The sequence below is a fragment of the Oryctolagus cuniculus genome, chromosome 5 (assembly GCF_051225735.1).
Source record: "Oryctolagus cuniculus isolate XC-2025 breed Fujian yellow rabbit chromosome 5, ASM5122573v1, whole genome shotgun sequence".
Lineage (NCBI taxonomy): Eukaryota > Metazoa > Chordata > Mammalia > Lagomorpha > Leporidae > Oryctolagus > Oryctolagus cuniculus.
Window position 1 is genome coordinate 113,208,893 of NC_142871.1, and position 23,357 is coordinate 113,232,249.

The 23,357-nt window shown below is 40.0% G+C and overlaps 1 protein-coding gene across 1 annotated transcript in view; it reads left to right on the plus strand.

Moving 5' to 3' along the window:
* The first annotated feature begins 1,832 nt into the window (after nucleotides 1-1,832).
* The window catches only part of COL21A1 (collagen type XXI alpha 1 chain), a 180,147-nt gene continuing 158,622 nt past the window's right edge, over nucleotides 1,833-23,357 (plus strand). The window contains exon 1 of the mRNA XM_089333077.1: nucleotides 1,833-2,313. The gene's annotated coding sequence lies outside the window, so the exon portion shown is untranslated. The remainder of the gene's footprint in view (nucleotides 2,314-23,357) is intronic.

Consider the following 23,357-nt stretch of genomic DNA (forward strand, 5'->3'; position numbering starts at 1 on the left):
TTATGGGGTATAGTGTGACATCTCAGTACATGCGTAGAATGTACACTGATCAAATCAAGGTAATTAACACTTCTCTCTAGTTGTCATTACTTTATGATTAGAGGCTCTGAGCTCCTCTCTTCTGTTTGCTCAGAAAATACACATTAGTTTATTGTGAACTCTAACCCTTGTGGCTATGAAAATCTGCTGGTGGTTTTGGTTTGCCTTTCCCTAAGTTATTGATATTGAATAGCCTTTCATATACTGTGTGGTTTTAAGTCATTTTTCCAATGTAAGTTGGGTTGTCATTTTATTGTTGAGTTGCAGAATGATTTATATGAGAGGGCTTCAGAAAGTTTTTAGAAAATGTGTGCTTTTATTCCATTTTTTCATAAACTTCTTAAAAAAGACAAATTTTATTTATTTGAAATGCAGAGTGAAAGGGAACAAGAGACAGAGAAAGATCTTCCACTCACTGGTTCACTCCTCAAATGACCACAGCAGCCAGATCTGAGCCAGGTTGAAACCAGGAGCCAGGAACTCCACCCTGATCTGTCACACCAGTGGCCAGGCCCACGTACTTAGGCCTTCCCAGGAGCAATAGGAAGAAGCTGGATTAGAAGCACAAAAAAGCCAAGACTTGATCTAGTACTTCAGTGTGGGATGCCAGTGAGGGAAGTGGCATCTCAAGCTGTTGTGCCACAATTAGCTCATCAGTGCACTTTTTGAAATCCCTTTGTCCATTCTAAATATAAAAATATTATTGAAGGTAGATTTGTAAATATTTTCTCCCAAGTCTGTGGGCTGCTTTTTTCACTTTGAAACAAAAGCAATTTAACTTTTGGTGAAGTATTAACTTCCTTCTTTCTTTAATTGCTGGTTCTTTTGGTGTCATATCTAAAAATCTATTGCCAAATGCAAAGCAATTTGCTTCTATCATATTTACATAATGACAGAATCTAAAACGAATCAATGAATGAGGAAATACAGCAAAGTCTCTATGATGTTTATATCTGGGCAGATTTCAGCGAAATTCACTTATTTGAAGGAAGGAATTTCTTGAGGTGTCTCCTGTGGTGATAATATAATTTACACTGTCACTCAGCCAGTTTTTATTGAGCATCTTATATTTTATAGGTATTGTTTTAGATACAGAAGGTTAAGCTTGAAGTAAGAGCCCTGATTTTCCGCCCTCTTAGGTCTTACCTTGAGTTGGTTATGAAACACAAGAGCAGCAAACACATTTCAGATAGCAATAAGCAATTTGTTGAAAACAGAATGGGGCTATGGAAGGAAATAGTTGTGGGGGATCCCGTTTGGATAGGGCTCACAGGAAGGACTCAAAGTGACAATTGAGTAGGCATCTGAATGAAGAGAAGCAGGCTTTGGAGGCAGGAGAAACGAGTGGGATGAGAGCACGCTGGTATATACAAGAAAAGGGCAAGCAGCCCCTACGTTTGTGTGGGGGTGCAGAGTGAGGAGGGGGAGACTGATGCATGAGAGCCAGCCAGGGGCCAGAAAAAAGCTATTAGGGTTTAAGGCACTTACATAGTAAAGGAGTTTCAGACTTCTATGTGAAAAATGGGCTCAGAGAAGGACAGCTTAAAACACCCCTCATCCTCATACTTATTCCCGGGCTTCCTGTAACTCCCACATCCTCAAAGGTAAACTGCCTGCCTATTGGAAGGTGAATTTCCCTTGGGTTTTCGGGTAGCTAGGTCGTGAGCAAGGTGCATCAGCCTGTGGCCACTGGTCTTGGTGCCCCCAGGAATGAGGCTGGTCTCATTGGCCAAGAAGAAGGAGGGGCCCCCTTTGGTTGGTTCAAGTAATGCCCCCAGGGGTTTATCTGTTCTGTGCTTGCCCTTGACACCTATGCGCTGCCTTTCCCTTTCCTGCTTTCCCGGTAATCCTTAGCCTCCCTCCCGCGGTTCCCTTGTCCTTTTCACAAGTCCTTCTTCGTCTTAGTTTTCAGTCCCCAGGCGCGCATTTTCTGGTCCCAGCCGGATTTCCACTGAGCGTGTTTCCACCAGAGTTACATGAGCTGCTCTCTCATCCAGATCCAGATCCAGATCCAAAACCCACCCTCTGGCCTTCGCCCCCGCAAAGGGGGCGGGTGGGGAGCGCGAACCTTATCTCCCGGGCTCCGCCTCCAGGGGGCTGAGAGCGTTTAGGAGCCGAGGCGCAGTGCTCTGGAGGCGATAGGCTAGTCGGACTCCGGGCGGCGGGCTTCCACCCGCCTGCAGCCCAGGTTTGGCCCGGGTTGGGCTTGTCACCGCCCGGGACACCCCTGCGCGCCTGGCGCAACGGCATCCCGGAGCCTGGACGCCACACCAGGTAAGGCGCCACAGGCTTCTGCCGGAATGACCAAGAGGGGGTTTTCGGGGTTGGCTTTCAGGGGGCTGCAGTTTGACCTTCTGGGTGTTGTGAAGTTTCTTCTTGGCGCCAAGGAGCTTGGATTCGGCGCCCAGGCTGCAGGCTGAGATGTCACGGTTTGTCTTGCAGTTACTTGATGTTAATGAATCTTGGGAGGTTCTGTGGGAGCAGATTTCTGCCTCGAAGTGTTTGGCCTCTGACAACGAATAACGCGCAAAGAATTACTCCCTCAAGACCGCTCTCCTCTGCTTTCATCTTCTTGAAAGTGATTCCCGCGTCCACACGTGGCGTGTTGGGGAGCGTGACGCTGAGCGCCCAGGGCAGGGGCCCGGGCTGTGTGACGTGGACCAAAAGTTCTTATACTTGAAAAAAATATATGTATATATTTAAAAATTGACAGATAATATTGTATGTATTTATCGTGCACAATATAATGCTTTGCAGTATAGAACACAGGTTTATACCTAAAATCGATCTTGAAGCAAATTTAAAGATCAAGTGGCCCTACAGTGGACTCTTCCAGGGCTTTAAAACGTTTAGGGCTTGAGCTGCACCCCCACATAGAAGACTAATAATAGTACCTGGGGGTGTGACTTTGGACGTCAGCATGGAAAAAAAAACTGTGCTCAAGTGATTACCACGTGCAGGTAAGTTGAAGCACTAGTGAATCACAGGAGTGATTCTCTGTGGTCTCTAGCCAGCAGCCACAGCCCCAGCACCTGGGAGTTTTTCGAAATGCAGAGTCCAGGGCCCTGGCTCCACACTGGACTTACAGAAGATGAGACTCAGAAGCTGGAACCCAGCAGTTTGTGTTTTCATGTTCTCTCCAGGTGATGCTGGTGTTTGCTCAAATTTGAGAACTGTTGGGTTGGGTCTCCAGGTAAGGTAAGGGCAGACACCTGCAAAATTCCACTGCCAAGGGTAGGAGGTTGTGTGTGGGAGGTTAGGAAGGGGGGGCACGTGCACACCGAGGGAGGGAGAAACAGGCCCCTTTTTAGAAACTCTCAGCTATTCATCAAGAGGGATTTGACCATATTGAAAAAAAAAAAAATACTGTGGACGTTGGAGGTCCTATACAGGGTAGAGACTTAACCATCATTTTGACTGATTTTTGCATATTAGAATTTGCCTACTTGCTTTAGGAGAGTGGAGGATTTTTTTCCCCTTTTTTGAGAGTTGAAATGAAGCCAAAGAAGAAATATACATGAGCCTTCTAGCTGTAATAACACATATCTTTGGACCCTGATGAGATAATCCTGGATCATGGTTGTCATTACTATAGATGACAGGACTCATATACAATATTTTTTTTCCTCAAGGCAACTGGGGGTTTCAGGCATTCAATACCAACTCTCCCAAGTGAAAGGGAATTCACTGTTACAGGTTTCTGGATTGTTGAAGTGGGTCCTTTGGTTTGTGTTTTAATAGAGATACAAGATTTCAAAATTTTGGCTAAAAAAAATTCCAGCTGTTCCTAAGCCATTAGTACAGAAATAGAATGACTTTGCAAATGGGCTTAAATGGATCAGAAAATTTGAAGTTGGATAAGGAAATCTAGAGTAGGCGTAACTCCAGTCTCACCACATGTGTGCTGTAGTGAAGACAGTGCTAACTGTACCAAGACTTTCTGTACAGGGAATATTCATTTCCAAGCTGTGATTTTCTGTGCCAATTTGTGTTGGAAGTATATAAACTTGTTATGGTACAGGTGCTAAGCTTGGGTTCAGAAAACTAGGGAAAGCATTCTTTAGGAATAGGGGCTATAGTCTGAGGCAGATGTGGGTTTAAGGCCTGTTCTAGTTCTCTGTGTTCTTGCACGTAGTTGCCTAACTTCTCTGAACTACATTTTGTTCATCTGTACAATGGGAACTGTAGGAGTACAATGCTAACCTCAGTATTCTCTCATTGTTATTACAGTTAATGAGTAATACTTCTGAAGAGTCTACCACAGAAAATTAAATATTTGTTAGTCCAAAATACAAAATGCATATACACACATACAAGAAACCAAAAACCCCCAAATATCTCAAAATGAAAATATATTAATATATTGTCAGATTACATATTTATATGCCAGCTATACCCTTAGAATTTATTCATTTTTTCTACCTACCCTCCCCCCCCATTTGACAGAGAAAGAGGGAGGCAGAGAGAGAGAGAGCATGGCCATCCACAGGGTTCACTTCCCAAATGTCTACAATAGCCTGGATTGGACTGGCTCCCACATAGGTGGCTGGAACTCAACCACATAATCCCTCACTGCTGTCTCCCAGGATCTGCTTTACTGGGTGATTGGAATTAGGAATTGGAGCTGGACGTTAAACCCAGCCACTTTGATATGGGAAGTGGGCATCCACTTGCTCTCTAGGCCAAACACTCACCCTGTTTTTGCTTTTTACTAACAGGTGAACATAAAGACATCTTCAAGTTACCTTTATAATTTTATTGCAAAATTTAGATGGAACTTTTTAGAAACATTTTTAGGTTAGGTTCAAATCAATAGCCTCATCTTTCTTAGTCACTGTGGTAAAGGACTTCACCTTGTGGTACAGTATCTAATCTCTTGTCATCTATATTTAAATAGGCTTCAAACCTAGCTTTTCAGAATAATATTCTTTATAAAATAAAATTCAGATTATGAGAGAGTATCTGAAAGTGGCCCAGTGTCATGGTCAATAGAATTAATATAGAAGTACTATCTGGTATTTTCTAGGTTCTTGGTAGAATATATGAAATCTTATCCTGTTACATTAAGGTTTGTTTAAGAAAATCTAAGAGAAGGCAAAATGAGGACCAGAGCCAGGGCAAGCCTAAACTGGCAAAAAGTGTAGGTGAGGTAATTGAGAGTGCTTTTCTTCCTGAACTGCAGTAATTAGAAAATGCTTTGACCACACATGCATGTGTATATGCACACACAATCAATCAATTCCTTTCCCATTATTTTATTGGAACTGAGCTGTATAATCCTCTGGGACCAAATAATTCTAATGAGAAATATTTATGTTATGAATTCCAAGAAAAGATACCAAGTGATTTTGAACTTTGAAATTAGTTTCAAGTCTCTTTAATTTGAGTGATGTGGGGAATATTAGATTTCTAACTTGGATGCATTTAAATGACTCATCTTCCCTCTTAAAATACAAGAGGTTATAACCTGTCTACTATTAATCTTCCATGACTTCTGGAAGACTACACATAGGGCACAGTATAGAATATAAACATCTTAGTAACCCTTCAGTCAGAAAATCAGATTTTTGTTAGGACACTTTAAAACTTAAAGTTATTAAGTTGAACAGAATTAGAAATTAATGTTATTAAACTACATGTAATTATAACTTACTATACGTAGGGTTTTCTATTTCTCCTACTATGGAATAAGAAATAGCTATGGTAATCAAAATGGAAGATCAGAGACACATCTCTTGATGCCAAAAATAAAGGCATGTGGAAGCACACTCAGACTCTAATCAAATTGTGAGTTCTGGATAATGTTTTAAAGATTTATTTGAGAGGCAGAGATAGAAGGTGAGAGAGAGAGAGACAGAGATAGAGATATCTTCCATCCACTGGTTCACTCCCCAAATGGCCACAACAGCCGGGATGGGGCCAGGCCAAAGCCAGGAGCCAGAAGCTTCTTCCGGGTCTCCCTCCCATGTGGGTGCAGGGGCCCAAGCACTTGGGCCATCTTCTGCTGCTTTCTCAGGGATGTTAACAGGGAGCTGGATGGGAAGTGGAGCCCTAGGAACTCAAACTGGCACCCATATGGGATGCCTGCAGGCAGAGGCTTAACCTTTTATGACACAGTTCCAACCCTCTCTGGGTAGTTTAGCTAAAAGAGCTATGAGAGTAGATAATTCAGAACAGATTCGACAGCATTGTTTACAATGAGTGATCAATTAGGAATGATCAATATTACAATGTCCCTTTTTGACTTTATGTTTCTCCTCTTCCAGGCAAAAGGCCTGGAGTAGAAATTGAAGTTAGCTTAATTGCTCTTGGTTTATATAACCAGGCTCATTTAGAAAGATTTTGAGAATTACCTGGCATTCATTTGGGTTCATTTCCAGGGCTCTATTCCACAGTGCATGGTTTTGTTCTAGGTCAATCTCTAAGCCCTTGTGAGTAAAGAGCATCACAGGAAATGGACCCATGGTTTTATTTCATATTTACTATCTCTGTATACTATTTCAGTATGCAATAGTAATTCTTTAGCTTGACCCATTATGAATGCATGTGAATCTTTTTTGAATCAAAATAAATTTAACTTTTAATTGCATTTCTCCTGAACTTTTGGAAGTCCCTGTGTAGTACTTACCACAGTCGGGTTGTTAGGAGGAGTACGTAAGTTAATATATTTAAAGTTCTAAAACCATACCTGGCTCATTGCAAATTTGAAGTAAGAGTCTGCTCTTGTTTTACTTTGGACATTAGTGAATGGTTTAAGCGGAAGTACTCTTTTGAAACTCTTTTTAATTTTTACCTCTGAAGCTGGGGTCCTAAGAAGCAAAGGATATTTTAGGTTCTTAATATATACTTGGAGCACTTCAGAAAGTTTGTGGAGAGGTGGAATTAAAATGTCTATTTTGGTGCCAAAAGTTTTGAAATGCATGCATATTTTTTTAAAGATTTATTTATTCATTTGAAAGGCAGAGTTACAGAGAGGCAGACACACAACACACACAGAGAGAGAGAGAGAGAGAGAGAGAAAGAGAGAGAGAGAGAGAGAGCTAGTTAGTTCTATCCACTGGTTCACTCCCTAGATGGCCGCAACAGAGGGAGCTGTGCCATTCGAAGCCAGGAGCCTGGAGCTTCTTCCAGGTCTCCCACACGGGTTAGGGGCCCAAGGACTTGGGCCATCTTCTACTGCTTCCCCAGGGCATAGCAGAGAGCTGGATTGGAAGTGGAGCAGCTGGGACATGAACCGGCACCCATATGGGGCGCTGGCATGGCAGGTGGCATCTTTACCCGCTATGCCATAGTGCCGGCCCCCATAGTGTTTTCATAATGTGCATTTTTCATTGGAAGATTCCCCCTTGTGTGTTCATTTCATGGTTTTTATGTTTGAAATGGTGGGAGAATTTGTTTCAAATAGGTGAACTATTTCATGTTTCTCAGATAACAGTAAATATTTTGAACAACATTTTTGAAAAATTCCTGTAGATGTTGCTGTTGCTGGCCAGACAGTATAGCTTGAGAATCACTGCTTTTAACCCACTGCTTCCCCATTTTACTGTTTCCCTGAGAATAGTTTTTCAGATGGTTCTGGGTTATAATACTTAGAATTTATTGTGGAAAAGAATAATCACATCCTTTGTATAGACATGCCCTTTCTACATGTCTGCACATTAACTATACCTATGGGATTCTTGTATACTGATAGAATTTTTAGAATGCTTAATGGGATATTATAATTTGTCTAATGAGGAAACAGAGGTATGGGGAAATCAGTTTAGCCAAGGGTTCATGAACAGTTCAGGGTGGCATTGGATAGTATGTTAGGTTGCTTATGTTCTACTCAGTACGGTTTTCATCCAACTGTCTTGCCTTCTATAAAAAAAAATCATCTAATGTTGTCAAAGAGGCACATAATCCCTATTATGGAGTACTGTTTGGAATGCTCTAGTTATGCCTGTTTTGATTTCAAGGATATTTACTTAAAAGATTTCCTCAATTAAAAAGCAATGGAAGCATTATGTTTTCAGTGCCAAGGAAATAAATCTATAGCAATTTTGCAAAGGATCATTTTTTTCATTATACATGCTTTTTTTTTTTTCCAAAGGATTCAATTTGGCATTTTTCTCTTTGTTGTTTATTTGGCATCTTGATTTTTACTAATGAAATACTCCGAGATACCTTTTAAAATTTCAGGAAACATTGACAGTTTTCTCAAGTCCATGTTTGGTGACCTTCTGGGAATCCTGCCAGTTGCTTGTGTTTGATTTGGTGCTTTTTGTTTAACTTGTCTTGTTTTGCTCTAGGTCAATTTAGCTATGACTACAGTGTTGTGTTACCCATTAATTGATTGTTTGTATAGTTATTGGTGTCAAGAAGAAAAACTTAAGCACCAAGAAAGTTCCTTTTTAATGTGCAAAGTAAAAAGTTCTAGGGGAGTTTCAGCTTTATAGAAAGTTTGTACTTCTAACCATTTTGTTTGAAATTTAATCTTTTTTTCTGTGCAAGCGACAAATAAAAACTAACATTCAAAGAATAAATATTATATTTTTATGGTCACTTTCAGTCCATGAAATCACTGATTCAAAGATTGAAATGATACTGAAATATGTACTTAAAAATATTAGCGATTGCTATATATGTATTTTGCTACATGATTAGAAAGAGTGTTTGACTCCACCCATAGGGTGTGTCTAGGCACATGTTTTCTAGCAGTGCCCAGAAGATGATAGAATATTGAAGATAAGACAGAGAGGTACATTCCTTTTAAGTGTTTTGCCATTCATCAAATAGCTATGAAATGCCTTCTAGGTGCTTAGCTGTCCTAGAGAAAGGGGATTCAGACAAAATAACTGCTAAATTCAGTTTAGTGAATCTATTTATAGCCAATTGGCAGTTTTCATTTTTAAATGGAAAACACTCTGCCATTTATTATGTAAAAATAATATTTTACAAACATCTTGAATGAACAAAATGTATAAGGCAAAAATGGTTTTAATTTCAATTTAGGAAAATCAACAGCAAGCATAGCATGTTTCACTTGACTTCTTTGCAAACTGTTTTTAATTCTCATTTGACGACACACCACATTGCATTCTTTACAAAGCATTCCTTATGATTTGAAGTAATATCTTGGCAGTTAGTGGAGAAAGAGTGAAGCGTCATGCAGACGCTTATACCCAGTGTGCTAAGAATGAAGGTAACCCTACTTCTCTGTTGAAAGTTTACGCTGTCAGTTTGCCTTTCAGCCATTTTATAGCCCCTTTATTTTTCTCTCTCTGTTCAAATCACTTGTTAGCTAGCAGCTTTGGGTAGACATTTAAAAAAAGAAACATCAAGACAAAGCAGATATGTACTATGGAGCAGGGATGACATATCTCAGTTAGCTGGGGCTGCTGAGACAAAATACCATTACCTGGTGGCTCAAACAACAGGAATTTATTTCTCATAGTACTGGAAAGTACAGGTCCAAAGTTCTGGCTGGCTCGGTTTCTGGTGAGGGCTCTCTTCTTGGATTGTAGACAGCCATCATTTTGCTGGGTCCTCACATAGAAGCAAGCTGTCTCCTATCTCTTCTGATTAAGCCATACAGAGGGCTCTACCTGTGTGAGCTAATGACTTCCCCAAAGCCTCACCTCCAAATACTATCACCTTGCGAGGCAGAGCTTCAACATAAGAATTTGGGGTGTGCCCATTTCTGTTTGTAGCAACATGGTAATTGTGTTCATGAAAGTGGTAGAGGCAGGGTTCCTGCTTGGGTCACATGGAATGATGAGGGAGTAGGCCTGAAAAAGGTAACATGCAGAGTTCTTAATGGGAATTGGAGGCACATGGAACCCAATACAAGTTCTTGTATCTTTAGTGGCAGCAAACATGTGAGTGTGTGCAAGTAGATACCTATAATGTAAATCATATGTCTATGGTACCATTTGGATAATAGTATTTATATGTACTCAATCAACAGACAACTCTACTTATAAGTACTCAGTAAGTAGACACTAACATTGTTTCCAAGAAGGCCTTTTATCTGGAAATGGTTTCTCATCCCAGCCTGGCACCAGCTTATTGAGAAACTGGTAGCTTAGGAAAGCCTGCAGTAAGGGGGAGCTACACAGGTATGATTGTCAAATCTTCTTGCATGTCACTGTTTGCATGCTTTTTTCTTTGTTAAAAACACTGTTAGAGACCATCATGGAAGATGTTAAGAACTGCATCTTAGAGCATCTGTGTATAGTCGATGTGGAGTAATGTATCCTTTCAGAAGTTAGTCTACTGAGAAATGCAGAACTCATTTAGTTCTAAAAATGCTAGTGACAGTTCTTACTCCATTTGTGCTGCCCTGACAAGGTACCTGAGGCAGTAACCTATGAAAAACAGAAATTTGTTTTCTTACCATTCAGGGAGCTGGGAAGTCCGAGATCAAGGTGCCCTATGTTCAGTTGTCTGGTGAGGGCTCTTACCTGCCTCCAAGATGCCCAGGTGTTGCCTTACTTAGTGCTGTATCCTCCACAGGGGAGGAATGTTTTGTGCTCACTTGACAGGAGGTGGAAGGACAAGCAACACTGAGCTGCATGAAGTCTCTGTTAGGGTCCGAATCCCATCCATTAGGAAGGGGCCCTCAAGACCTGACCATCTCTTAAAGACCCAATAACTTTCTGTTATCACATTGATAACACCTGAATTTTTGAGAAGACACAAAGCAGAGCAACATATTTCTTGAATAATCCCAGATGATGGATGTTACAATGAATTATGAATAACTAAATTGATCTTTTTCCTTTTTAAAAATATTTATTTTATTTATTTAAGAGGCAGAGTTACATACAGAGAGAGAGGGAGAGACAGAGAGAGAGGACCTTCATTCGCTGGTTCACCCCGCAAATGGCCACAACAATTGGAGCCGGGCTAATCTGAAGCCAGGATCCAGGAGCCTCCTCCAGGTCTCCCACATGTGTGCAGGGGCCCCAGCACTTGGGCCATCCTCCACTGCCTTCCTAGGCCATCAGGAGGGAGCTGGAGTGGAAGTAGAGCAGCCAGGAGGCCTGGATCTTTTCTCATAATCCTTAAAAATATTATGGTTTGGCCTCCTTGTGGGAGTTATATAAAATTTTTCATTGGTCTTTTCAACACTTGGAAAAAAAAATCCTGATTCTGACTTATGGGTTCTTTGAGGAAAATCATGTTTCTATGAGTAATCAAATTATATTTTTTAGCTCTAAGTTACATGTTTCTCAAAACATTAACTGTTGTGTTTGGGTGGTAAGATTGGAAATATTCTTCCCTGTTTTTCTTTTTCTCTATTTTTTCTTAAAAATAGTTATGTACTACTTTTGTAATTTAAAAATGAATACACCGGCGCCGCGGCTCACTAGACTAATCCTCCGCCTTGCAGCGCCGGCACACCAGGTTCTAGTCCCGGTCGGGGCGCTGGATTCTGTCCCGGTTGCCCCTCTTCCAGGCCAGCTCTCTGCTGTGGCCAGGGAGTGCAGTGGAGGATGGCCCAAGTGCTTGGGCCCTGCACCCCATGGGAGACCAGGAGAAGCACCTGGCTCCTGCCATCGGATCAGCGTGGTGCGCCGGCCGCAGCGCGCCAGCCATGGTGGCCATTGGAGGGTGAACCAACTGCAAAAGGAAGACCTTTCTCTCTGTCTCTCTCTCTCACTGTCCACTCTGCCTGTCCAAAAAAAAAAAAAAAAAAAAAAAAAAAGAATACACAGTTCCATGCTTTATAGATGGAAACATCTGGAATCATATTTTGAATCTCATACAAATGAAAGAGGGTAATTCATGTTCTTCTAATTCATGAAGTACTGATTATTCCCGATGTACTTTTAAATACTAGACACACTAATTAGAGACATCAAAATTTGGTTAAAATGAAACAATTTCTTTAAAAGCAGAAAATAATTATTACTTCTTGTGAATGCCAAAAGGATGTAAAATACTAGAATACATTGAGGCCATAGAAGATAATAGCTAAGATCATGGGTGTTGTGTAGGTATGATCCTGACAGCACCTGTATGAGTTTGTTTATAATATTTGACCTTTTAAAGCATAATTGACCAGCTGTCAAGTGGGGGAATCACAGGACCTATTTCATAGTGTCCTCAGGAGGGTTAAATAAGACAATGCATATAATTCCTTTTAGCATAACACCTGGCAGATAAAAAGTAGTCAAATAAAGTTGAATGTTATTGTAAATATTCATATTCTTGCTTCTAAGCTTTTTCACACATTTGGATACATGTCTTTTGGAAAGCTTGCTGCCTCGTTAGATGAGAATATTCTTCTTTATTTCATCTAGGTCATGCAGCAGACGCAAATCAAGGTTGTAGCCATTATCCACCTTGTGCTTTTTGGGGAGGGAACTGAGGGTACAGGAGAGGGGTTTCTTGTGAAGCTGGCAGTGCACTGATATCTCCAAGGGAGGCTTTGAGAGTCACTTGGTGATTCAGGAGTCTTTGAGGCTGTTGGCACTTGCTTTATGGCATGGTTCCAGAAAATTATTGTAGGGTGGTATTTGAGGGTATCCTTATATCTGGTTTGTGGCTGCATGAGTTTTGTCATGAGCCCCTGTGTTATCAGCTATAGATATCTTTTTGAGAACTTCAAAATGTGTATGGAAAATGTAATTAAAAGATAAATTTATTTTGGTGCAAAATATTTCCATCAACTGATTAACTGGATAAAGAGAACATGGTATATATACATGATGGAATACTACTCAGCCATAAAAAGAATGAAATCCTGTCTTTTGCAGTGAAATAGATGCCACTGGAAATAAACCAGACACCAAAGGACAAATATCACATGCTTTTTTTGATTTGTGGTAGTTAATAAATAGAGTACAAAAATGTAATATATCTGAGTGAAATTGACATCTTGAAATTTGATTATCATTAATAGCCCTGTTTGTATTCCTGTGGAGAAGTGACCTTTCTATTTTCTACTTGTTGAATTCTTTATTTAGTGGAAAATTAAAAGCTGTGCCCATAAAGTAAATTGGAAGTATGTTATTGCAAAAATCAAAAAGAAAAAAAGGAAAGAGGAAGGGGGTGGGAAGTATCATTATGTGTTTAAAACTGCATATATGAAATACATGAAATCTGTATTCTTTATATAAATAAATTAAAAATAAATAAATAAAGGACTTTCTTTAACTTAAAAAATATTCATATATATGACAGGTCTTCAAAAGGCTCATGAAAAAATGTGTATTACAGAAAACCTAAGCATAAATTTAAAAATTATTTATACAAAAATTTTTATTTTTTTATTTGAGAAGCTGTGAAGGAGAGGGAGAGGGGAGGGAGAGAAAAGACACTCCTGTGTGTGGGTTCCCTCCACTAATGCCCACAATAGCTGGGGCTGGACTGGAGCCAAAGCCAGGGCTTGGTAACTCAATCCAAGTCTCCCATGTAGGTGGCAGGGACTCAGTTACTCAAGTCATCACCTGTGTCTCCTAGGGCCTACATTGGTAGGAAGCAGGAATCAGGAGCCAGAGCTGGGTGTGGAACCTCAGCATTCCGATATGGAACATGGGCATCTTAGCTGGGGTCTGATCATTAAGCCAAATACCCGTCCCTGATTTATTTTTTACTTCTGTATAGCCATGAAAAATTTTAAAGAACCTCATAGATAACCCATATCACACCTTTATGAAAATTAGAAGACAATCTTTGCTTTCAGATGCACCATTGGGAATCAGCATCCATTGCCACCTAGGCCAGGTGCTTACATGCTGTTAGAACCCAGACTGGCTGGCGCCGTGGCTCACTAGGCGAATCCTCTGCCTGCGGCGCCGGCACCCCGGGTTCTAGTCCTGGTTGGGGCACCAGTTCTGTCCCAGTTGCTCCTCCTCCAGTCCAGCTCTCTGCTGTTGTTCGGGAGTGCAGTGGAGGATGGCCCAAGTCCTTGGGCCCTGCACCCCATGGGAGACCAGGAGGAAGCACCTGGCTCCTGGCTTCGGATCAGCGCCAGCTGCAGCAGCCACTGGGGGGTGAACCAATGGCAGGAAGACCTTTCTCTCTGTCTCTCTCTCTCACTGTCCACTCTGCCTGTCAAAACAAACAAACAAACAAAAACCCAGACTTTGGTGCATTTGTATAAAGTGTGTGCTTTAATTCATTCATCCACTCAGCTCTTTCCATAGATTAGACTAGGTGTTAGGGATGTAGCAATACATGACATGTCTCTGTCCTAGCCAGTTTCCCCATAGATGGTCTTGATGTCATTGTTGGTTGTCATACCACAAAGCTGCATTCTTCATCGATTGCTGCTTATAGTAGAGCACTTTCTAGAGGTTATTGATTGCTTCCACATCCACTTATGTGATTATTTTTTAAAAAATTATTTGCTTTCATTATTTGAAAGAGAGAGAGAGAGAGAGAGGAGCGAGAGAGAGAAAGGGAATGAGAGACAATGAGAATAAGATCACAATCTTATAACTTCTCTCCACAAATGCCTGCAATAGCTGGGGCCAGGCCAGTCCAGGCCAAAGCCTTGATCCCAGGACTCCATTCAGGTTGGAGACTTGGGAAGGGACCTAAGTACTTGAGGTCATAATCTGCTGCCTTCAAGGGTGTGCATTAGCAGAAAACTGGTCAGAAGGAGAGCTGGTACTTGAATCAGGCCCTCTGATATGGCATGTGGATGTCCCAAGTAGCATGTTAACCACTGCACCAAACTCTCACCTCATTGTGAAGGTTTACAAATGGAGTCCATGGTTGAATCTAAACTGTGGTGAAGTCTATGTTTATAATGTATGTAAGTTTCTACACAGTATTTAACTAGGCATGTAGTTTATTAAACCAGAAACAAAACAAAAAAACTGGCAAACTGAATTGAATTGACTCTGGGTAAACACAGAAGGAAATATGGTGGCACTGGGAAAATTGGAATCAATTATTTTAATCTTTTACCTCAAAACACTGGAAAAAAGTGATTTTTTAATCTCTGATCCATTTTTTAAAATATTTTATGTTTTAACAGGCAGAGTGGACAGTGAGAGAGAGAGAGAGAGAAAGGTCTTCCTTTGCCATTGGTTCACCCTCCAATGGCCGCCGCGGCCAGCGCGCTGCAGCCGGCGCACCGCGCTGATCCGATGGCAGGAGCCAGGTACTTATCCTGGTCTCCCATAGGGTGCAGGGCCCAAGCACTTGGGCCATCCTCCACTGCACTCCCTGGCCATAGCAGAGAGCTGGCCTGGAAGAGGGGCAACCAGGACAGAATCCGGCACCCCTACCGGGACTAGAACCTGGTGTGCCGGCGCCACAAGGTGGAGGATTAGCCTAGTGAGCCGCGGCGCCGGCCTGATTCATTTTAATTAGTTAGATAAATGAATAGTCAATTACTTATGTAGAAGTTAGAACCATTTGTGCATCTGTGTTTTCCTAACTGTGGTTCTAAATATTTTTAATTTTTAGCTGGATAACGTAATTTCACATTGGGCATTTTTTGGCCAAGCCTAATATTATTAAATGCTGTATGAGTAATTCAATACGTTTGCGCATTTAAAATGTTTCTACACCATTTTGGATGTGATTGCTGAGTTGAATTCCAAATATCCCTTCCAATAACTTGTCACATTTTTGAGCTGTGGGCCTAAAACAGCCTCAGTAAGATTAGAGAAGCAATTATAGTTTCAAATTTTCAAGTTTGATTTGAATAATAGTGACTTAAAAGAATAATGTGTACGTGCTTTCAACTTTATATACTCTTCATTTTATCACCAAAGGTAAGCATTTACGATAAAGTTAATTGCAGAGGAAAATTTTCCTGTTTTCTTTCTTTTATTGTTTTAGCGTTGCAGTTCTTAAGTAAGGCAAACCTGTTTTACCCAAGGGAGTGACTGCAAGGAATCCACTTATACAGAGATGCAAGCTGTCTAAATGGCAAGTGCAAGACTTTGTTGCTACTACTTTGTTGAAAAAAATATTTATTTTTATCTATCTGAAAGGCAGAGAGAGGGAGGCAGAGAGAAAGAGAAAGAATGAGTGAGAGAGAGGGAGAGGGAGAGAGAGACCTTTGACTTACTGTTTCACCCACAAATGCCCACATTTGGGGTCAGGCTGAAGCCAGGAGCCAGGAACTCCATTTGGATCTCCCACATGGGTGGCAGGGGCCCAAGAACTTGGGGCTTCTTCTGCTGCTTTCCCAGGTGCATTAGCAGGAATCTGGATTGGAAGCAGAGCAGCTGGAACTCATATGGGTTCTCCAGTATGGAATGGCAGTGTTTCAGGCAGTGGCTTAACCCACCGTGCCACATACTAGCCCTACTACTATTTAGAGAATTTCAGATTTTATTTTATTTTATTTTTGCCTTCTAAATCTTTCTTTTGGAATGTCTACTTTCTGAGTCATCTTTTGACATATCCTAGGGTAAAGGGGGAGAGAAAAAAGGTATATTTTATTTTAGGCAAAAATTGTAAGTAATGGTTTCAGTTTTTGTAGCCATTGTTCTTATTAGAGAGTTGAGAAATTTTAAATGGAAAAATACAGGAACTTTGATAAATCAGGTGGAGGGTGTTCAGGAGAAGGGTGTATGGGAACTTCTAAGGAAGCCATTGCTGTAACCTTCATCACTTTCATGGCAATGAGATATTGATCATTCTGAAAACACTGAATAAGTGCTATAGGAAAAACAAGAGAAACTGTGCATTAGCAGGTTCAATTTCAGTGGCCACTGTATACTTACTAGATTGAGGAAGGCCATCATCTGTGGTTGCTTTTGATGGAGCATGGAGATGGACTATTTAAAAAATACTTTTAGGAAGCAAATTAATACTTTGTGTAACTGAGTTCCAAATTATCTCAAGGTCCAGAACACTCAAGGTCAGCCCTATGGAAGACATGAATAGTGAGGAGGTGAAGGGGATGAGCCTTGAACTGGCCTCTTGAGGCAGAGCTTAGTTTGAAAAAATAGTTCAGTGTAGACCCACACTATGGTCAACATAAGTCATAGAACTGATGTTTACAATACCAAAACTGTTTGTTTCAACAGTAATTGAAGCCGTTACCCCTCCCTGTGACATATAATGAGTTTGCTGTCCAATGCCAGACATCGCCAGTGATGGGAAACCTTGAGTTTTAGGGAGATCCCAATCTATTAAAAACTTTCCCCTCAAATCAAAAACATCCTCCCTGGAGCTTCCAGGCTTTGAACCTAATTCTGTCCTCTGGGAGTGACAGGAAGAAGCCTTATTTCTTTTCTGAGGGGCAATCTTGCCAGTATTTAAGGGTAGCTAACATGGTGCCCCAAGGGGAATATCATTTTCTAAAAATACTTCTTTTTTTTGGAGATCATTTGGATTTTTATCCCTGCTGTGATCAGCCTTCTATGGACTTAATCAGTTTTCATTCTCTGTGGCCATTGGTGATTGAATAGAAAAGGTGTGGCCCTGTTTGTTCCTCACTGTAGCCCCAGAGCAAGCTAATTGTTGGCATCCAGTTCACACTAATGACTTTAGTTTGCCATCAACTAAGACCTTTTAGTCTACTCAGCCCTTCTGCTAAGTCAGTTTATTCCTACTGGTGCATTCTATAATCCAGATTTTGGATCTTAGAACTTTTCTTTGTTTCTTTTGGATTTTGTTTTATTGCAAATGGTCCATTATTTATTCAGTGGAGATATTTTTGAATTCATACTGTTTCATGCAGTCAGACATCTTTCTTAGGTTTACTTTGTCTGGCAGTTTGATTTATAAGTCATCATTGCCTCCCCTCAATTTCAGATAACCTATTAATCAGGCAGGGTTAAGTAGCAGAACTCTAAAACACAGTAATAGAAACCTCCTACCAGGCTGACACCAGGTGTTACTCTCCTTTGGGAGAGTTTTACATACAGCATTCAATGACTTATTTTCATTTTTGAAATAATAGGAGCATAGTATTCTCTTGATGTCAGCTTAGTACTACTAGCAAAAGTGTATCATTTAGTTTGGTATGATTTATTTTTGGCACATAGCAAGCATTTCATTGTGTTCAGTGTTCAGTGACTCATTGCTCTTCTAAGTTTGTAAGTGATCACACATAGGAGTGAGGTTTAAGATGTTTAAGTCATGAAGACCCAAACATCGACTAATCAGTATGGGCACCGGGCCGCTTCAGAACAGATGTGTGTACATAATCTGCATAGCAAAGCTGCTTTGTATCAGCTGAGGTTAGGATAGGTTCACAGTTGTTTTATTGTGTCTTATTGGTTTACTGGAGGCATATTCTTGATATTCACAACTTTTTTAAAAAACATTTGCCTTTTGATTATTTCTTATACATACAGACTAATTTTAACTGACTTTCTATGAATTTATGTAGTTTACTGGCTACATAATTACAAAGTAATGTTTATCTGGAGAAAAAGCTGAGATCTAGAAATGAGCATGGTTTTTTTAAGGAGTTTGATATGACTTTCCTGATGGTAAGGGGAGTTTAGTGAGTGGAAAAGAAGGAAACAAACTATTATAATCCTTGAGAAGGAGCAGGTCCTGAAGCTGTGGGAAACATGTTTTCTGCGTGAGGGACAGTGGTTAGCTGCCTGATGATGTATTTGTCAATAGCATGCAACAAAGAGAATGAAAGAAGATGACTTGTGAAGATAAAGAAGATCTTTCAAGGGATAAATATGCAAAATCATGAAAAGAATGTGATCTTAAGCAGAGGGAAATGAAGGAGTAAGGTGTGGGAAATGCAGATGAAGTCTTTGAATTTGGAAATGAAGATGCCACAAATATTCTGGTGATGATTTCTATTTGGTGATGAGGATGGAAAAACAATTTCATTGTGTTTAGCATATTTAAAAAATGCAAAATGATGAGTTTTTGACTATGACAAGAGATACGTAATTGCTTGAAAAACATTGCCAGTGAGTAACAGTAAGGGAAATGTAGGGGATGAGAAGGTTTAAGCAAAAAACTTTAACCTTTCTGCTTTCTAGTTAATATTACAATTTTCTTATTATAACATATCCCTTTATTTAAAGAAAATAATTATTACCACAGTACAAATACACAAGTCCCTTTAAAGTGTTGTGCCTTTATCGGAAAACCTGTGCAGCTCAATTATTCAAGTGCTGCTTACTTTGTGGAATATCCACCAAGCAAAAATAGAAAAATTTGTGCTTTTCCAACTTTTAAGAATTCAGTCCTGGCCATTCCTAAATGTGTGAAGGAAGTATTTTGAAGATAAAGGAAAATGAGGTTACGTACAGATTGAGCAGCCCTTACTGAAAATGCTTGCGGGAACAACATTGTGGTGTGGCAGGTTAAGTCACTGGCATCCCATATGGGCACCTGTTCAGTCCTGGGTGCTCCATTTCTGATCTAACTCCCTGTTAATAACCTGAGAAAAACAGAGAAAGATGGTCCAAGTATTTGGGCCCCTGCCACCCATGTGGGAAATGCAGATGAATCTCCTGGCTTCTGGCTTCAGCCTGGCCCAGCCTTGAATGTTGTAGCCATTTGGGGAGTGAACCAGCAGTTGCAAGAGCTCTCTGCTTTCTGTTTCTCCTTCTCTCTGTCTCTCTCTGTAACTCTGCCTCTCAAATAAGTAAATAAATCTGTAAAAAAAAATGAAAAGAAAAATGCCTGGGATCCAAGGTGTTTTGGAATTAAGAGTTTGGATTTTGGAATATTTGTGTGTGTATATATATATACTATATGTATATGTATACATATACTATATATACTATATGTATGCATATACATATATATGCATACAAATATATACACAAATATATACATATATATATATATATATAGTGAGGAATTTTTGGCATAGTTTCCAAGTTAAACACAAAATTCATTTATGTTTAATACACAGTTTATACATATAGCCTGAAGCTAATTTTAAGCAATTTTTTTTTGACAGGCAGAGTGGACAGTGAGAGAGAGAGAGAGAAAGGTCTTCCTTTTTGCCGTTAGTTCACCCTCCAATGGCCGCCGCGGCCGGCGCGCTGTGGCCGGTGCACCACGCTGATCCGATGGCAGGAGCCAGGTACTTATCCTGGTCTCCCATGGGGTGCAGGGCCCAAGCACTTGGGCCATCCTCCACTGCACTCCCTGGCCACAGCAGAGAGCTGGCCTGGAAGAGGGGCAACCGGGACAGAATCCGGCGCCCCGACCAGGACTAGAACCCAGTGTGTCGGCGCCGCAAGGCGGAGGATTAGCTTAGTGAGCCGCGGTGCTGGCCTTAAGCAATATTTTTTAATTTGTTTGTGTTTTTCACTGTAAATGGTTACATGAGGTCAGGTGTAGAATTTTCCACTAGTAGTATGTGATGCCCAGAAGTTTCAGACTTTGGAGCATTTTAGGTTTTGGATTTGGGGTGTAGCTATGTTAATCCTGTATAAGGGCATACTGAAGAGGTATATGAAGATGTTTTCTGTAGATTATTGTGAATTAATTTCAAAGAAATCTTTTCAAATATTTCTAGGGCATCATTGTACTTCATTTTACCCATTTTTAATACCTGAGCTAGGGCTCTCTTCTCTCCTAAGTCTGTCTTGTGTTTATTTCACTAGACAGTATTCTTATTAAAATCAATACTTGGGGCAGGTGTTTGCAGCATGTTAACTTGTTGCTTGGGAAGTCTGTATCCCATATCAGAATGCCAGCTTGAGTCCTGACTACTCCATGCTTCTGATTCAGCTTCCTGCTAATGCACCTGGGAGGCAACAGATGATGACCCAAGTGCTTGGGCTCCTACTGCACATGTGGAGGTGGTACCCATGTGTCTCCCATGGAGTTCCAGCCTCCTGGTTTTGGTCTGGCCCAGTCCTGGCTATTGAGAGCATTTGACCAGTGAATGGTTTTCTCTCTCTTCTTTTTCTCTTTCTTTCTCTCTGTCTGATACTCTGCCTTTCAAATAGATAATCATTAAAACATTCTGATGGGAAACACACTAGTTCATAATAATAGTTTTAATGATCTGCAAATATTTTAAAATTTACTGCATATGAGTGAAATCATCATCTTTTCACTTGATTGTTGATAATAGCCCTTGCCTATATTCATGCTGAACTGGGGTCTTTTTACTTGTTGAACCCTTTAGTTAGTGGAGCATTAAGCCTTTGACTAGAGTATGAATTTGAAATATATTATCTCAAAAACTCAAAAAGAAAGAAAATAAAACAGAAATGGAGAGGGAAGGAAAGAGGAAGGGAGTAAGAGAAGTATTATTTTCTTAGAATGATATCCATTCACTACATGGAATCTGTTGTCTCTTTATTAATATCACATTAACATGAAAATTGATGAGAATTGTGGTAATTATCATGCATCTGCTGTGACTCTGAGAATCTAATGTGTTAATAAATTCCTTAAATTCAAAAATAAATAAATAAGTATAAAAAAGTTTGTAATGCATTGTTCAAATTTTCAACATATTTATAGAGATGATACATTTAGTGGTGGGAACCTGGTATCTGGCATGAGCAGATGTCAGCTGTTGGCTGGTGTACTTGTGGGGACTGTAAGCACTCCAGAAATGTTTGTGTTGATCCAGACATGATGAATCAGCTCCCATGTTGACAGAATGAATTTCCCTTTTTGTCTGATGGCCTGAGGGTCTAAGAGTCTGGATTTAGTTGATTTGTCAGCCTATTAATTTTTTAGAGGGAATATCCCTTGAGGTGTTTATTATCCTACTTTTTATGTAAATGATATTTTGAAAACATTCTAAATGTGCACTGTTAGAGGAAAGGTTGTATTGGTTTTGAAACTGTTAGAATGATGTTTAACAGAAAATGTGTCTACCTAATATATAAAGGTAGAAAATATAGAAAGTAAACACATTTATATACAGAAAATTTTCCTATAAAATATTAAAAGAACAATATGTACAGCTTTATAATTAAAAATATGTTCTTTATAAACATGAAATATTCCTTTCTTTTCCTGATTGATGCCTTGGCTTTGAATTTTATTTTATATTTATATATGTTTTTCTTTATTAGCATTACCTTAGTTAATTAGTTTTCTGCATCTTTATTTTTAGCATTTGCTGTCCAGTGTTTTAGGTGGGTTGCTTGTAAATAATATAGAGGCAGACAAAAACCACACACACACACACACACACAATCTGAAACTTTTCTGAATTCTTTTTTTTAGGATTTGCTTATCTATTTGAAAGAGTTAGAGAGTGGGAGAGACAGAGAGATCTTCCATCTACTGGTTCACTCTCCTGATGGCCATTATGGCCAGGACTGGGCCAGACTGAAGCTAGGAGCCAGGAGCTTCATGCAGATCTCCCACATGGATGGCAGGGGCCCAGACTTGGGTCGTCTTCCACTGCTTTTTCCCAGGCTAATTGCAGGGAGCTGTATTTGAAGTGGAGCAGCTGGTGGCCCATATGGGATGTTGACATTGCAGGGTGGCTTTACCTGCTATGCCACAACACTGGCCCCACTTTTCTGAATTCTAAATATAAACCTTAACCCATGAAACTTTGTTATGATTGTGAATATGTTTGTATTCTTTTCTTGAATTTTACTTTTTCTGTTTGTACTGTACTTTCTTCTCCTTTATTATTATTATTATGATTTTTTTCTTTCATATTTTATTCTAGATGGATATCTTTTCCTGTTTACTGTAGCTAGCCCTCCATGATTGTAGAGTTGGGCAATGTATAGTGTCTTCTCTACTGGACATGGCTATTTCCTGCTTTTCTTAGGTTTGCTTCGTCTAGAAACTACCTGGGTTCTGCTTTTCCAGTATAGTCTAAGTGTCCAAACTCATGGATTCTCATGAATACAAATAGAAGTGTTACATGATGTGCAAGGTGCCACTCTTCTTCCTTCTTTGTATAAAACTAATTTCTTCTCAGCCTGAAAGGCATATACCTCTGTTAGTGTACTTTTCCTTGTAGGTCTGAGAAATATTATTCTTGTGACCTTTCCAGCAATAGAGGCTATAGAATTGGAAAGGTATTACATACAATGCTAATCTGACAACATTATAAAGCACTAATAATTGTAAAAAGCAGCTAGTTATTTTGATATCTCCTTTATTGTTTCCATTATGAAATTAATATTTTGGATAAAGCAAGAGGAGGAGAGCCATTGTTGTTTCCTTGGACCATTGTGGAATATGGCTCTGGGGACCTTGTTTACAATTTCTTCTGAAAAGCATTTGGATGATAGAGTAAAATAAGAATATCTCCTTTTGGATAAAGTCTGACGTGTTGTACTTTAGAGATTGCACTTGGCAATTGCTTGAGAAATGTCAGTTTTCCTGGATGAATGAAGTCCAGTGCAGCTGTTTCTGTTTTAGATCACTGAATCTGAAAGTCTGTGTAACAGAACATAACCAGTCGACTTTGGAGTGAGAAATGAAGAGTT